Source organism: Felis catus, chromosome B4 (genome assembly GCF_018350175.1).
Source record: "Felis catus isolate Fca126 chromosome B4, F.catus_Fca126_mat1.0, whole genome shotgun sequence".
In the NCBI taxonomy this organism is placed as follows: Eukaryota; Metazoa; Chordata; class Mammalia; order Carnivora; family Felidae; genus Felis; species Felis catus.
In genome coordinates, this window is record NC_058374.1 from 543,403 (window position 1) to 559,879 (window position 16,477).

Consider the following 16,477-nt stretch of genomic DNA (forward strand, 5'->3'; position numbering starts at 1 on the left):
ACCTCTAATGTTCCTGTCCCCTGAGGGTTTTAAAAATTCCTCTCAAGTCTTTTGATATTACAAAACTGAAACATGCGTCAAGGTAACACGACTTTTAATTTTTTATGTGAATTATCCAAATACTCTACCTAAAATGGAAGATCCTTCAAAATGAAGTAAAATTCCAAGGTAACTGGCAGGAGCTACTCTGATGTTTTCTTAAATATGACTTTGTGTGGGAAGGAGCATCACTGTTGAAACACAACCATCATGAAGCTGAAGGAAGAAAGTGAAGAGAAAATCTTAGGTACAATATGTCATAGTCTTGGGTTGTCAAGAAGCTGAGAGTATTTCCCACAGGTTCTCATTTGTCACCACAAATGGTGGTAATGACAGAAAATGGTTTCTGTAGAATGTAGCACCAAGGAAGGCCTTCTGTTCAGAGTTCCATGTGATTAGCTGTGCTCACCCACCATTGCCAAGAGAGTAAACCTTGGTAATAATGGGTAAGTGCAGGTGTTTCCTATTTTAATGTAAACCCACTACATGAAATCCTTCGTAAGATGATGGTGTAGCATGTAACTAACTTTTGTCCTCCCTGAAAAGTGACAAGATATTGAAAACGTCTCCCTGAGGAGAGGCTGGGGGATGTACATAGACATGTAAATGTGCATTTCCTGGTGTATTAAATGTTTAATGAAGAGGAAGGAGAAAGGCCTCCATCTGGAGCCAGCGGGTCTGCTGGTGCCTGTGCAGAGGCCAGGAATGATTTAAATCCAAACAAGCCAACCACCAGAAGTGCGGGGGAAAGAGAGAAGATAAAGCAGGAGTAGAGAGAAGGGTGCATGAACCAGAAGGATTACCTGATAAAAGGGCATTCTCGAAGTCTCTTAGAACAGGTGAGTTGGGAGCAGGCAGGAACAACAGGCTTTCCAGGAACAGGTGAGGGGGTAGAACTGGACTTCCACGTAAAATTTTAGCTCTTGTGGGAAGCTTCGAGCAAAGTTAGTAAACCTCCATTTGCAAAGGAGAAACTGCTGCTTGCCAAAAGTTATATAACCAGTCAAAGGCAATGTTTGGGAAAGTGCCTGCTGGGCTCGGTACAGGCTGAAATTTAAAATTCTTCTGTTCCAGGTTGTGGCAACTAGGACATCAGAAGCCGAGATGGTCCCCGGGACCTGTCTGAGGGCTTAGCTGTTGGAGGGTCAGTAGGGCTCAATGAGGTGGGGGTGGGGAGGGGAGATGCTGCTGTGACTCTCTCATCTGCACATCCTTGTCCTCAGGTTCCTGGCTTCTGTTCTCCTGTGTGCCCTGTGTCATGGTGACAGGGGAGCACTTAATGTCTGAGTTTACTTGGTAAAGTAGATATTACTGCCCCCATTTTATGGATGACAATACCAACAGTAGCTATTAATTATCAAGCAGTTACTCTGGTTGGGCATCAGTAGGGAACAGTGCATTTGCTTTCTTATTGAATCCTCACAATGATGCAATGAAATAGAATAATATTCCCATTTCACAGATGACAATAATGAGACTTGTCAAAGATCAACAGCTATAGAATGCAGGAGTTAGGGTTCTGATCCAAGCAATCTGATGCCAAAAATCCATGCTCCTGACAGGTAGTGGCACTGAGGTCCTTCCTCAAAAGTTCTCAAGGTTAGTTGGAATTTGAATCAGGCACTCCAATGCCAAAGCCCACGCACTTTCGCTATGTCATGTTAGAGAAGAGAGATAGGAAAAAGGCTAGGAGGGAATTTTGGAGGAAAAAAGACACATGCACACACAAACAGCCTTTCCATCTTGTATGATGAGCTTCTAGTGAAAATACATGGGGTCCTGCTTTCCTTTAAATGCCCTGAGGCAAATTAACCAGGGTGTGGGAGGACCTACTTATTTTTTTTTAATTTTTTTTAACATTTATTTATTTTTGAGACAGAGAGAGAGCATGAACGGGTGAGGGTCAGAGAGAGAGGGAGACACAGAATCTGAAACATGCTCCAGGCTCTGAGCTGTCAGCACAGAGCCCAACGCGGGGCTCAAACTCACAGACCACAAGATCATGACCTGAGCCGAAGTCGGACACCCAACCAACTGAGCCACCCAGGCGCCCCTAGGACCTACTTATTTTTTTTTTTATGTTTATTTATTTTTTAGAGAGAGAGAAAGAGAGCAGGGGAGGAGCAGAGAATCTGAAGCAGGCTCCAAGCTCTGAGTTGTCAGCACAGAGCCCAACCCGGGGCTTGAACTCACAGACCGTGAGATCATAACCTGAGCGGAAGTCTGACGCTCAACAGCTCAACCGACTTAGCCACCCAGGGGCTCCCAGGACAGCCTACATCTAATAACACTGCATATTCACAGATGGAAGCAGGAGACACACAAAGGACCCTGAAGAAATGCCTTGGTCAGACCCTGAAACCCAGCAGCCCAGAGGAACAGGTCCAACGTACCACACAGGCAGTAGGGGATTGGGGCTTTCCAGAGAAATAGATCTCTTATTTTATTTTTTTTATTTATTTTTTATTTATTTTTTTAATGTTTTATTTATTTTTGAGAGAGACAGAGACAGAATGTGAGTGGGTTAGGGGCAGAGAGAGAGGGAGACACAGAATCCGAGGCAGGCTCCAGGCTCTGAGCTGTCAGCACAGAGCCTGACGTGGGGCTCAAACTCAAGGACTGTGAGACCATGACCTGAGCTAAGTCGGACGCTCAACCAACTGAGCCACCCGGGTGCCCCTAGATCTCTTATTTTATACTGGAATGTTTCTGAAATTAAAATATGCACAATGCCTATTCCAGTCTGAGTCACAAAGGATGACAACTTCAATGAATACTAATTGCCATTACCAGGTTTGGTCCGCAGCTTTTTACTTCCGAAAACATGATTTTTAATCATCCACAGACAGGCACTGAGAAACTAAGCAACACTAACTAAACTTGTTATATAGTAATTTAATATCAGAATGCTAATTTACTTTTAGGGAAGATAAGGAGAAACTGTATTTCTATCTAAAACATCAATATCTAATATACAAGACTATGGCAAAATCCAATGGGAAGCCAGAAAGGTACAGAATAAACTCAAACCAAATTAGTAAAATGAAGGTACAGTCTTAGAAAACATTTTATTGGCCCCTGAGAGACATTATCGCTCTGCCCTCTATAATGGCCAGCACATGGACACTCACGTTAGTATCTCCCCTTTATTAAAAAATGGTTCTTATCCTCTTGGGGATGAGGAGCTGTAGTACACTTAAGAGATGCTGTTCACCTAGACCACACATTCCCATGGATGCGAGTTTCAGTATCATCCCTTTCTTTCCCACATCAGGAAGTGTCCCTAAGGTGAGTGAGTAAAAAAAGGATATTATTACAGGTATAACTTTCAATTTCACTCATATGCCACACTTTATTACCAGTGACAAATTGCCATGCTAATATCTTACATTGCAAACATATATGTTTGGTGGTATTAAACACACACAAATCTTTACTTCTTGATTCTTTCTGGATTGGTGAATTTTGAAATGGGTTTCTCAGATACCATACGTGCTGTTTCTGCCTGCGAGATGTTCCTCCTCTGCTCTTGATCTGTTTTCTACAAATAATGCCTGGATAAGATTTCATTGCCTGGCTATCGTGACAATGTAGTAATTAAAGCAGTAATTACTTAAACTCACTTTGGATGAGTTAGTAATTGGTAAGTAGTACATTTGTAAGCCTTTTCTCGTGATGACCTTCTCCTGTGACAACCACCTCATCTATTTTATAGTCAGTTTCATTAACTTCAATTACCTAATAGTTCTATGTTTTGCCTTTTCATGTAAATTTTGGGATGTGAGCTATGTATAGATTGCAGCCACAGATCTTTATACATTAAAGAATCAGTGGAAAATAAGAATCTATACAACTTTAAAAAAAATTTTTTTTTCAACGTTTTATTTATTTTTGGGACAGAGAGAGACAGAGCATGAACGGGGGAGGGGCAGAGAGAGAGGGAGACACAGAATCGGAAACAGGCTCCAGGCTCCGAGCCATCAGCCCAGAGCCTGACGCGGGGCTCGAACTCACGGACCGCGAGATCGTGACCTGGCTGAAGTTGGACGCTTAACCGACTGCGCCACCCAGGCGCCCCAAGAATCTATACAACTTAATTTTATAGTTACTTTTCTGAAAAGTAGATATTCTTTTTAAAAAAAGTTTTTTTTAATGCTTATTTTTGAGAGAGAGAGAGAGAGTGCACAAGCTGGGGGTGGGGGGCAGATAGAGAGGGAGACACAGAATCTGAAGCAGGCTCCAGGCTCCGAGCTGTCAGCACAGAACCCAAGGTGGGGCTTGAACTCACAAACTATGAGATCATGACCTGAGCTGAAGTTGGTCGCTTAAACAACTGAGCCACCCAGGCGCCCCAGAAGTAGATATTCTTTTAAGTGAGGGATATCTACACTGTGTCATTCCGTAAATGGGGAACAACCAGTCTCTCAGGCTAGTATTATTACAATTTTTTTTTCCTGATTATAAGCAAAGATTCTTTAAAAATAAGATACCCGCAACCCAAAGCAATATGCATTAACATTTTCTTCCACAGTATTTACTTCTAATATTTAACAAAATGGAAATCATATGTATACATTTTTTTTTTTTAGTAGACTTCATGCCCAGCACAGAGCCCAACTCAGGGCTTGAACTCATTACCTTGAGATTAAGACCTGAGCTGAGATCAAGAGTCAGACTGGGCCACCCAGACACCCGTGTTTAAGTGGTTTTATATATTTTTTCAAGTAACAGTTTCTTTTCTTTTTTTTTTTAAATGTTTATTTATTTTTGAGAGAGAGACAGACAGAGAACAAGCAGGGAAGGGGCAGAGAGAGAGGGAGACACAGAATCTGAAGCAGGCTCCAGGCTCTGAGCTGACAGCACAGAGATGTGTTAAGAAGCCCCGACAAGGGGCTCCAACTCACAAACCGTGAGATCATGACCTGAGCTGAAGTCAGACACTCAACCGACTGGGCCACCCAGGTGCCCCTCCAATTAACAGTTTCTAATGCTAGATGTTTTAAATCCTTCCATTTGACTTTACTGATAATACAAAAAAACATTGTGATGAACCTCATTCATTAGTTCATTAAATATTTCTGAGTTCCAAGTATTTGGAAAAAGTGCCTCACCCCAGGCCATTTCATACCCCACCACCCACAACCTGACTCCTCTCTCCCTTGGTTTCTCTCCCAGCCCCCACCCTAGGTGGTGAGATTCAGTGGTCCACTATGCCAGACCTGTTTTTTTGTTTTTTAATGTTTATTTAATTTTGAAGGGGAGAGAGACAGAGTGTGAGTTGGGGAGGGTCAGAGAGAAGGAGGGAGACACAGAATCAGAAGCAGCCTCCAGGCTCTGAGCTGTCAGCACAGAGTCCTACATGGGCCTCGAACTCATGAGCAGGAAGTCATGACCTGAGCTGAAGTCTGACTCTTAACCAACTGAGCCACCCAGGCTCCCCCAGACCTGTTCTTAAATATGTTGAAAGTGAGAAAAAACAACTTGGAGAATCATGTTCTCTCTCAATAAAGCCATGCTTGCAGCCCTATTGTCTGGCAGCAGATTAAAATTTCCTATTTGGAGTAATCAGCAGCTTAGTGTTAACTTTTCTTCTATGTCCATTCGTGCTGTGGCAATCCTAATGGCCTCCAAGGTATGCAGGTGCTGTGGGCTAACAAATGCCCTTGTGTGTGGAAATGCAAAGGTGAAAAACATATTAATGTGCTCCAAGAATATCAGCCCAGGTATACATACTTGTTCTGTTATACACACACAAACACACACAGGCATCCATGGACAGGGAGAACATTACATAGACCTCTCAAAGTTTGGGAGACCTGCATTTACAAGATTCTTTACTTCACAGCCCTCGAGCAACCTAAGTACAACATGATCTGATTAACATGTAGTTTTAATTAAGATGTGTTAAGAAGGACTATGATACTTGATCAACAGAACCACTAGTATGTTATTTAAAAGCAAAACAGTAATATCCTGACAGTGTTCTATCAAGTGCAATGAAATCACCAATCTTATCTGTGGCATTTTTCCATGTAACCACACTTGTTGGGTGCCAGGGTATTCTATAGAGAACAATCCTCTCATCAAACTGGAAACACTAAATCTAATAACACTATATTTACACTGAGGTAAATATATCATTGAGATAGAAAAATAGGCCAATTTAAATTGGGGGCTCTGGAAGGTCCTTCTGGAAAAAGTGACAGTCCAGCAGATAGATACCTGATGAGTAGGATTATCCCCAGGAAGATGGGAGAAAGATGATCCAGAAGACCCTCCTTCTGGAGGTACAAACTCTGTACCATTCTGAGATGGGACAAAGGTCAACAAGACAGGAATGAAATGCACAATGAATTTAAATTTAGGAGCTAAGTAGGTGCCAGAAAATGCTGGGCCTTGCAAGCCCAAGAACAGGATTTGATTTTATTCAAAATGCAGCAGAAAATTGTTGGTTTTAAGTAGGGACAGACATGAACAATGTGTTCATACATTTTTGCCTATCTCGCAAATAGAGTCTTTATGATCGGTTTCTAAATGTGGATCTCTTTCCCTGGTATCTCACCGCTGCGTCGGTGCAGGTAGGGGATTGAGCTCGAGCTAGCTCGAATAAAGGCTCTTTGCTTTTGCATCGGAAAAAAAATAAAAATAAAAATAAATGTGGATATCTGGGGTCAACGACAGGAATATTTTTCAGGCTCTTGCAATCTCAAGAGAGTTCATAACAAGTCAGTTCAGTGATGAATGAGTCTCCATGTCTCTCACCCTCAATAATATGACCACTCTAGAATTCTGCCATTTGAAAAAAAAGCAGTGTTGTGTTGTTTTGTCGTTTCATTGTTAATTTGAATATTGGTCAATATTTGCTAATAGTTTATAGTTCTTCTTTTATAAATCACCAGTGGCTTTTGTCCCTTCTTTGAGGAGGATAATGTTGGTGCACATATATACATATATATTTAATTTTTTCAATATTTATTTATTTTTGAGAGAGAGAGAGAGAGAGAGAGAGAGAGACTGAGCACGAGTGGGGAAGGGGCAGAGAGAGAGGGAGACACAGAATCTGAAACAGGCTCCACAGGCTCTGAGTTGTCAGCACAGAGCCCTACTCGGGGCTCATAACCTGAGCTGAAGTCTGATGCTCAACCAACTGAACTACCCAGGTGCCTATATGTTGGTGTATATCTTACTGATGTGAAGTAGCTTTTTATATCTAGGAACTATTACCCTAGTTCTCATTTCTTGCATATATATATATATATATATATATATATATATATATATATAGTCCAGTTTGTTTGATTTTTAAATTTTACTTGCACAGTCTTTCCACTTACAAGGGTAATCTGTTATTGAAAAAAATTCTTGTAAGTTGAAAATGTAGTTACTATTACTTTAAATCAAAATATATGCTATGTATTCTGGAGTCCCCATTCATGAAAAACACAAAGTCTCATTGAGACCGTCTATTTCACTTGTTTACATTACTTAAGGTAACACAATGTAATACTTCTACTTATCAGTTTCTCTATTTTGTGCTGTTCATTTGCATTCCTGAAGCTTTTTCATACAGTTAGTTATTCTGCATTATATACTTAAGACTATGTTCTGAAAGCATATATACAGTACTCAATATTTATATAAGTCAACCTTTAATGCAAAACAGTCTTTAATGCAAAACTATTATGTTGAAAAAGGCAAAATAAATAAAAGCAATGCATTTCAGTAGCACCTCCCTGGACTCATTATTGCTACATGCTAGCAAACCGGGAACACTCTGAGGCAAGAACTCAACAGGAGACCCCAAGGCTATAGCTGTGAAGTTGCCCCAACCCTACCAGTCCCAAGAAATTGGAATTGGTCCTCGTAGGTGAACAAAGCAGGAAGGAAGATATTAGAGAAACTCTTTAGAGGTATAAAAGTTGTAGCTCCCATGGGCGTATTAAGTAGGTCTGTATTTGGTTTGGACTTACAGGGTTCATAAATTTTTATACAGCCAAATTTTCTACTCATTTTTTGTGATAAAAATCACTGCTTTAGGTCTCAGATATTCTTACTCACCTTCAATATTACAAATATCCACCTATAGTTTCTTGAACCTATTGAAAAATGATTTTTAGTTTTTACAATGACATTTAAGTCATTTGGGTTTGTTTAGTGCAAGGTAAGGATATAATTTGATTTATTTTTTAAAGAGACAAAATTTCCACATTAAGTTGTTGGATAATGTATGCCTTTTCTATTCAAATAATATTTCTTAAAGTAGAAGCTGGACAAAGCAATACGCTGATCAGGTCAAGTATTAGTTAAGGGTAGAAACTGGTGGTAGGATTTGGGAAGGATTAGGCCTGTTGTGGGTCCTTCTTTGGGAGGTGCTAAATCTCTGAAACATGTCCTGGTTGATGCAAACCACTCCTTATGGCTGGCTGCTCTTCTTTTTCCCCTCTTCTCTGACACCTTTGCCCTCTCTTTGCAGTCAGATGGTAAACTCATGGTATAATCTGAGTTGTATGGAAATAACTATTTTGGTATTCTGGGTCTTCCTCAACTCCCTCCCCCGCCCCAAACTTAAATTATTGACACCAAACCATTGGCTCAGACCATATCCCCTCCTCCATATTCACTCAGCTGAGAGAAAAATGAGGTAAATGAAACTGTTCTGAAGGGAAAATGGAACCAAGGGCTAAATTCTAGGCAATTTGGGGAATTGTCCAAATTTGGAGTTTGGGGATAAACTATTTGGGAATTTGAGGATAAACTAACTTAGATTAGATAGAATGAGAGATAAGATCTGAGTATGAACAGTGAAAAGATGCCTAAACAATTTAACTGGAGGAAAATGTGGAATCATGCAGTCACTTCTTTCCTAAAAGGTAAGCTTCCTTTTTTACACATACATGAACTTGTCTTACTTGAGCAGCCTCCGGGAAATACACAGAACCATGCAGTCCTCTATTTTATAGATGACTTAAAAAAAAAAAAAAAGATGATTTAAAGCTGTTCATTGTTAGAATTTCTGGGCCAGTGTTTAAATATCAGGTATGACTTGATTTTTTTCTGACACCATTTAATTCCTCTCCTGGATCGTAAAGACATATATTAATCTGTAAAAATGATTTAAAATTATCTTGTGACATCTCTTGATCTAACCAAAAACTCTGTGAGATGCATCAGATCCAGGGTTGAGTGTGGAAAGACTGTTTCCTTGAGTGGTGTGCATCATAGAACACCTATTCAAGTACTACCCATTTCCAAATTATTAGGCTTAGCGACCAGGTATGAAAGAAGATTGATAAATTGGATTAGAATCCTTAAATTTCTTGAACGGTCTCTTCCTAGTGATTTTCAGTACATATGTCCAAGGAGAACCAGAGTAAGAAATTTTGGCTGATAGGTCCGTCTTCCTTCCAAAGTCCTACCGGAGAAAGGTCATTATGGAAAATATGTGAAATCTGTAAGTCTGTTTATCTCTGAGTCTCAGTAAAGCATCCACTGGGATCTCCTCTGGTTAGATGTAGGATTACAAACTGAAACAGATACTTCTCCTTACACCTGTACGGGTGTAGCCAGGTGGATAACGGGTGGTCCTGTTCCTCTCGCAGTCCTGGCTGTGCGCGCCTGGAACGAGGAATCTAGCACCTCCCTGCAATTGTTTCTGACGGCCGAGCTGGAAAGACCTCGCCCGCACGTTCGCGGGATCTGCCGACCTGCGGGAGCCGGCGGCCCTGCGGGCGCGCGGCCCACCGGAGCAGACGCGGCCGCCTCGCCCCCAGCCCCGCAGGTCGGAGCCTGACGATGCTGCGAGCGCCGGGCGCTTTGTGCGCTGGGCCGCCGGCTCCCGCGTGCCCGCACGTACGTAGCCTTCACGTGTGTGCTGCTCTCGAGTGCATGTGTGGATATGTAAGAATATGCTGAAGCAAATTCGGAGACAGGCGCCGAGGACAGGACGGAGGGAAGGTGGGTGTGGGCGTGCGCGGCGCCGGCCCGGCCGGGAGGGAGCCCGCGGCCCGCACCCCGCGGCCCGCTCCCCCGCGCGGCCCGCACCCTGCGGCCCGCCCGGCCCGGCCACACAATAAAGTCCGGGGGCGGGCGGGCGGAGGTGGAGGAGGCCGGGCCGGGCGAGCGGCCGCCCCGCGCACCCACCGCCATGTGAGCGGCGCCGCGGCCTCGCAGGACGCAAACTTTCCCCGGCGGCGGCGCCCCAACTTCCCGCCCCCAGGCCTGCCGCGCGGCGCCGAGACCCCGTAAGTGCGGGCGGCGGCGGGCCCCCCGAGTCCCCGGTCCGGCCGCCGCGCCTTCCCGGCCGGGAACGCGCGGGTGTCCGCGGCGGTGGCTTGTCAACATGGCGCCCCTGAAGCGCCGAGTCGGGGAGGGCGGCGGGGAGCCGGGGGCCCGGGGAGGCGGAGGCCGGGCCCGCGAAGCCGGCGGGCAGGCCCGGCAGGAAGGCGGCGGCGGGGCGGGGAGGCGGCGCGGAGGCGGCGCGGAGGCCGGGAGGCGGGGAGCCTTTCCCACCCCCCCCCCCCCCCGCGCCCCGCAGGCCTGGGCCCGGGAGGCGGCGGCGGCGGGAAGGAGGCGGCGCGGCGGCGGCGGGGCCGGGCGCGGAGGGGGAGGGCCGGGCGCGGCGGCGGCGGCGGCGGCGGCGAGGACCGGAGCATAATGGTGGGAGACTCGGCCGCGGCGGCGCGGGGCGCGGGGCGCGGGCGGGGGCGTCCGAGCGGTGGCGCCGTCGCTTTGTGGAGCCCGGCCCCGGCTGCAGCCTCTCGGGCCGCCGGCGCGGTGCGCTCGCCGCCCGCCCTCCGAGAACCGCCCCGAGTGGCCCGCCGGGCTTTGTGCAGGCGGGCGGGGGCGGCGGGGCCTGCGGGGATCCCGCCCGCGCCCCCTCGCCCTCGGCGGGTCCGGGAGGGGCGGGCCGCAGGAGGAGGACCGTGCAGGGCCTGCTCGGGCCGGAAGCCGGGGAGTCGCGTGAGCGCCGCCCGCCGGGCCGGCCCTTCCCGCGCGGCCAGGCCTGGGGCCCTCGGGCCGGGGTCCGCGGATGCGCGGCCCTGTGAGTGGGGGAGGGCGGCGGCGCGCTGGCCGTCGCGGCTCGTTGTTGGAGGGCGGCGGCCGCGGCCGGGGCAGGGCGGGCCCCGAGGACCCAGGCGGGGCCGGGTCCGCGTTCTGTGGGGTAGCCTCGGCGGCCGCCAGGCCTCCGTCTCCTCAACAGGTCCTCCCGGGCCTCGGAGCGGGGCCGCCGATTGCAGGCCCGCCCGGGACCCCGGCATCCACGTGGACGGCCCCTCGCGCCCCCCACCCCCACCCCCGTGCGACCCGCGGTGCGGTGTTCGTGGGGCCTGGGCCCGGGTCTGGCTGGGCGCTCAGGGCAGGTGCCTGCAGGTTGGAGGGACCCACGGGTGCCCCGAGGTTTAGGTCCTGGGCCCTTAGGTCCGCTTCATCCGGTGTTTTGCATCCTACAGTAAGCCTGCCTAAAAAGAATTTAGTCCGATGAAAAGCAGAAAGTAAAAGGCTTGTTTTCTTTTAAAGTGAGAAATGAAGTGGTTGTAGCTTACTAAATGTGGCATGCGTAACCTTTTCGGGTTTTGGGGTCATTGACTCTAAAGGTTGGAAGTTATCGAGGAGACAGTCTTGGTTGTACTTTAAAAGTTTGCTTTCTAGTAAGCACTGTCACCTTTGTGGTTTTTCTGAATTCTAATTTGTACAGTAAGAAGATAGAATATGAATTTTGTACAGGCATGTTATTTTCCACGTCTTTGGCGAATTGGCGCTGGTTATGGTCATTTTTGGTGGATCCTTTATAGGATGGTTAGGCTAGAGATTCAAAGAGTAGGAGATGTGGGATGTGATTATGAGAGAATCAATTTTTTTTTTTCTTAACTCTACCTGTGGTTAACAGAGGATTTCTGTCTTTTACATGGTACTTTCTCCCCATAGATGTTCATGAGAAAACTGAATCTCCCTTTCACATTCCCTAAAGTGGGCAATTTATTTCTGCAGTTACCTGTTGCAACGTGTTTAAATACACCTGTAAATGATTTACAGAGAACGATCACTTAAAATGTTAATTTTCGCTTCTGAGCTCATGCTGAATATTCCTGGGACCTGGTTATGTTGGTACTTGGAGTGGGGTGTCTTTTTTCTGATTTCCTTGAATTGACACGTGTTTATGTAAACTCTTTCCTAACTCTACCCCTTTTTCCTTAGGGGTTGTTCAGGTAATTCTCTCACGTGCACTGTAATAGAGACACCCATGCACTTTGGCATACCTTGAGACATTAAGTTAATGAAGAATTCCGGCTTTTGTAATAGAGGTATCAGATGCTGCATATTGCTTCATATTGCTTAAAGACCTAAACCTTTGGCGTCCTATTTCCTTTACCTTCCTTTACTATCCATCCATTAAATTCTACATAGTAAATGTCATTTAGGTAAAGAGGGTGTATCTGGAAAAAAAAATGGAGTTAATGGTCAGACTTTGCCTTATGATAGCTAAACACTTCACTGTTTGAAAACCTTAACTTGGACTTAACACTGAACTTTTTTTAATAGGGTGATTAGATTTTTTTTTTTTTTTTTGTCTGTCATTTAGATCAGAGAGGTGGCATAGCAAAATGATCCCTGAGCCAGATGACTTGGGTCTGAATCTCCTCTGTCAAAGTAACAGTAGGCAAATTAATTACATTTACCATGCCTGGTCTCAGTTTCCCCATCTAGAATACAGGAATGATAGTAATTGTACCTACCTCATAGGCCTATGGGTGCATGGATCACTATTAGACATTCAGTTCAGTTGAGTAAAATTCAGGCTAATACTTTAAACTTGTGTACAGGAGAGAAGCTCTGAAATTACAGCACATCGTGCTCACATGTGTCTTGTTTACCGATTTGTGGTGGTGTGCACCTCGGAATCTGTGTTTTCAACTTTAGTCATTTCAGAAAGTTGGAAAATAAGCATTTGTTTGTTGTAGTCCTTGTGGTTCATTTACTTGAAGCAGCGTTAAGGGTCTTTTCATCATTACTTTTTTTTGCTTTTACTTTTTTTTTTTTTTTTTTTACTGGTAAAGTATACATAACAAAATTTATCATCTTAATTTTAAAGTGTATAGTCTGGTGATATTAAATTCACACTGTTGTGCAGCCATCACCACTGTCCATCTCCAGAGTTCTTTTCGTTTTGTAAAACTTAATATCCAGTCATACAAACACTGACTCCCTACCTGCCTCCCCCCGTGCCTGGCACCCACCTATCCTGACTTCTGTGTCTTTGATGAAGAGTCTGGGTAACTGAAGTACACGGTGTGAGTTCTTGTTGTAACTGTTGGTAATCAGTGAATCATTTTCTCTTTTCTCACATCTGTCACCTTGTCTGTAACTGCTTCAGGTCGTATGTTTTATATTTACTTGAAGCAGAAGGACTTTCTGAATAAAGAATAACTGCTTGTCATCTCTTCATTTGGAAGAGGAATTCATAACCTTCACCAATATTTTTACTAGGAATTTTGACAAGTAAAAAATAACTGAATTGAGTTTAATTTTTACCTGTATGTCTTGAGCAGTAACTTTAAGTTACTTTTTGTGGTGGCGTTGTCAAAATTTAAAAAACAAATCTGCTTTGGTGCAGTGATTTCGTGACAGTCATTAGTGATCTAAAGGTTCTCTATATCATCAGTGGTTTGGTCTTGATTTTTGAAACATTTGGTATCTACAAGTTCATCACATAAATGAATACCATAATAATATGGACCAAATGGTGTATATTCATTGAGTCTTAGCCATTGTGCAAAGTACTTTACATATGCTGTTCCACTTCTAGAAATCCTACAGCACAGCAGTCTTTGTTTTAATATGAGAGGCCCCACCACCTCCTACCACACCCCATTCCAGCGTACGCTCTTTAACAAGAAGTGGGCAAATGAGGAGTTTTGTGAGAGAATGTGCTCTCTAGAACATAAGTTTGAGGATCGCTGTGATAGGAGGTAAAGTGATACAAACGAAGCTTAATGGGAGGGAGAGAACAATCCAAATCTAAATACCCAAGAGTATGGTCTTTTTGAGTAATCAAGTCTTAGCTGTATTATTTTAAACGTGTCGTACCGCCGTAAGGAAAGATCTTATCGCACATGTGTGTGCCTGTTACGAATAATTTTTCAGGCAGAAAATTCTTGAAAAGTTTATTGTGAAAATGCTGTATTATACTTAATGCAAAAGTTATTTACAAGTGTAAATAGTCTGTATGTTTACTTGGATGTTAAAAAGTATTTGTGTAGTAGTTCATTATTTAGTAGGGACATTTAGTATATTGTTAGATACTTATTTACCTCAATTTTACAACTAATCTATGTGGAACTAATAAACATTTAGACATTTAGTCTTTCATTGTATTATATTTTATATTCAGTAGTAAAAGGTTAAATGTTTGCCTAATTTTACATGAATTTAAAGAAATTACAAAGGTAATGGGATACTGTTAAGTCCACATTTTTCAGGCATCCTAGGACTCCTCTGTTCTTCAGTGTTGAGAGGAATATATCTCACAGATCACATTATATTGGAAAAATGTGTATTGATGAAAACTTGTGTGGTGTTTCATTTATTTTGTGAACTGAATAATATTTAAATATAGTAGGTTACCTAATTTTGTTTTAAATAAATGCTTTTGTAGTTCACATTACTCCATAATTACTGTTTCATAAGATTACATTAAAATGTTGTATTTTCTGACAATAGGTAGAATGTTTTAATATCTCGTTCATTAAACATTGTTCTTTATGGAAACATAAATATTGTTCTTTATGTTTTAGACACTTGCTAGGTAACAATTACTGAAGCAAGTGAAAGGTGACAGAAGAAAGTAAGGATAGGTGCCGTGGAATAATATATTGCATTTGAGTTAAGATTACTTTTGAAGTTTTAACACTGATTTCAGATTTATTCTGATTTGTAACTTTGTGATTTTATTATGTTCATCACATGAGGATTTTTAAAAACAACTTTGTTGTGATTAATACTTTTTTACGTTCTTCAGATATTATCTAAGTATTTAGTGAAAGGTAGACCCGCTTAAAAATTTTAATATTTTCCCCAGTTTGATATGCTTACATGCTAAGTAAAGTTAAAATATAACGAGGGAAGAATCTTCTTACCTAGGTAGGCATGTATCATGTAAACACAAGAATATTCAAAATTTCTGGGGTGCCTGGGTGGCGCAGTCGGTTAAGCGTCCGACTTCAGCCAGGTCACGATCTCGTGGTCCGTGAGTTCGAGCCCCATGTCAGGCTCTGGGCTGATGGCTCAGAGTCTGGAGCCTGTTTCTGATTCTGTGTCTCCCTCTCTCTCTGCCCCTCCCCTGTTCATGCTCTGTCTCTCTCTGTCCCAAAAATAAACGTTGAAAAAAAAATTAAAAAAAAAGAATATTCAAAATTTCTAATGGATTTGTGCGAAGTTAGTCACCTAATGCTAATTCTCACAATTGGGATTAAAAAATGCTAAGTTTGTTTTTGTTGTTGTTGTTTTTTAATCAGGAAGATACAGGGATTTATAGCAGGAGAATCTGTCATAAATATATTTTAATTTGCTGTGTATTGACATTAGGTCCTTTGAGAAGTTCACCTTCCAGGCAGTTTTAGAAAGCCAGGTTCTATCATCTACACCATGCTTGTGGCAGCACCATTTTCTTAAGAAGGTGTCACTTAGTGAACATCTACTTTACTAGGCAGTTATACTCTGGTTCAGTCTTCGCTACAGCACAAGGAGAGAAGTGTTATTACGGTATGATTATATGATAAGTTACATTGTTACAGTACAGTTGTAAGTACCCTGTGACTTACAAGGAGACAGCTGGACCCAGTGGGTTAAGTACCAGTGCCGGAGGTCACACAGCATACATGATCAAATGGGTTTTGAGTTCAAGTTTATGACTTATACTCTATTTGGCTGCTGTTTCCCTAAAACCTACCAACTACTGGGCTCTTTTTACTGTTATACCTTCATCCTCCAAATGTACGTTTATAATCCTGAAAAAGCACAGAGTAATAAAAGAATTTAACACTATGCCTACTCTCCTTACAAAAAGTAGGAGGTGGGAAGAAAGGACTGTTAGGTACCTCCTGGTAATCAGAACTTTCCAAATGCAAAGTTCTGGTTAATTCCAATCTCTCTGGTAAATGACAGCTAGTAATCTGAGAGCAGGCATCAATGATTGGCTCATCGTCTTGCTGTAACTATCGGCAGTCACACTATGAAGATAACTTGGTGCAGGTGTTGGGGCCAACTTACAATCTTCATTTTAATACTTACATATAGAAGAGAAATGTCTGAGAATTTTCAGAATTCACTCCAACAATAGAGTGTTCTTGCTATATTAGAGGGACAAGTCATTGTCTTGAGGAAGCCTTTAGCATTCCCTTTGCTAAATAAGTTCAATTTGGATGGAAGTAGCTAATTTCTT

At 43.4% G+C, this 16,477-nt stretch overlaps 1 protein-coding gene across 12 annotated transcripts in view; it reads left to right on the plus strand.

The window, feature by feature from the left end:
• Positions 1-9,784: 9,784 nt before the first annotated feature.
• The window catches only part of ZMYND11 (zinc finger MYND-type containing 11), a 134,745-nt gene continuing 128,052 nt past the window's right edge, over positions 9,785-16,477 (plus strand). For 9 of the 12 annotated variants that reach the window (XM_045060779.1, XM_023256260.2, XM_045060784.1 and 6 more), the window contains exon 1: positions 10,150-10,280. The gene's annotated coding sequence lies outside the window, so the exon portion shown is untranslated. Of the gene's footprint in view, positions 9,994-10,149; positions 10,281-11,057; positions 11,081-16,477 lie in introns of those variants that run through there. The other 3 variants (XM_045060782.1, XM_045060780.1, XM_045060783.1) reach the window with 3 other exon arrangements.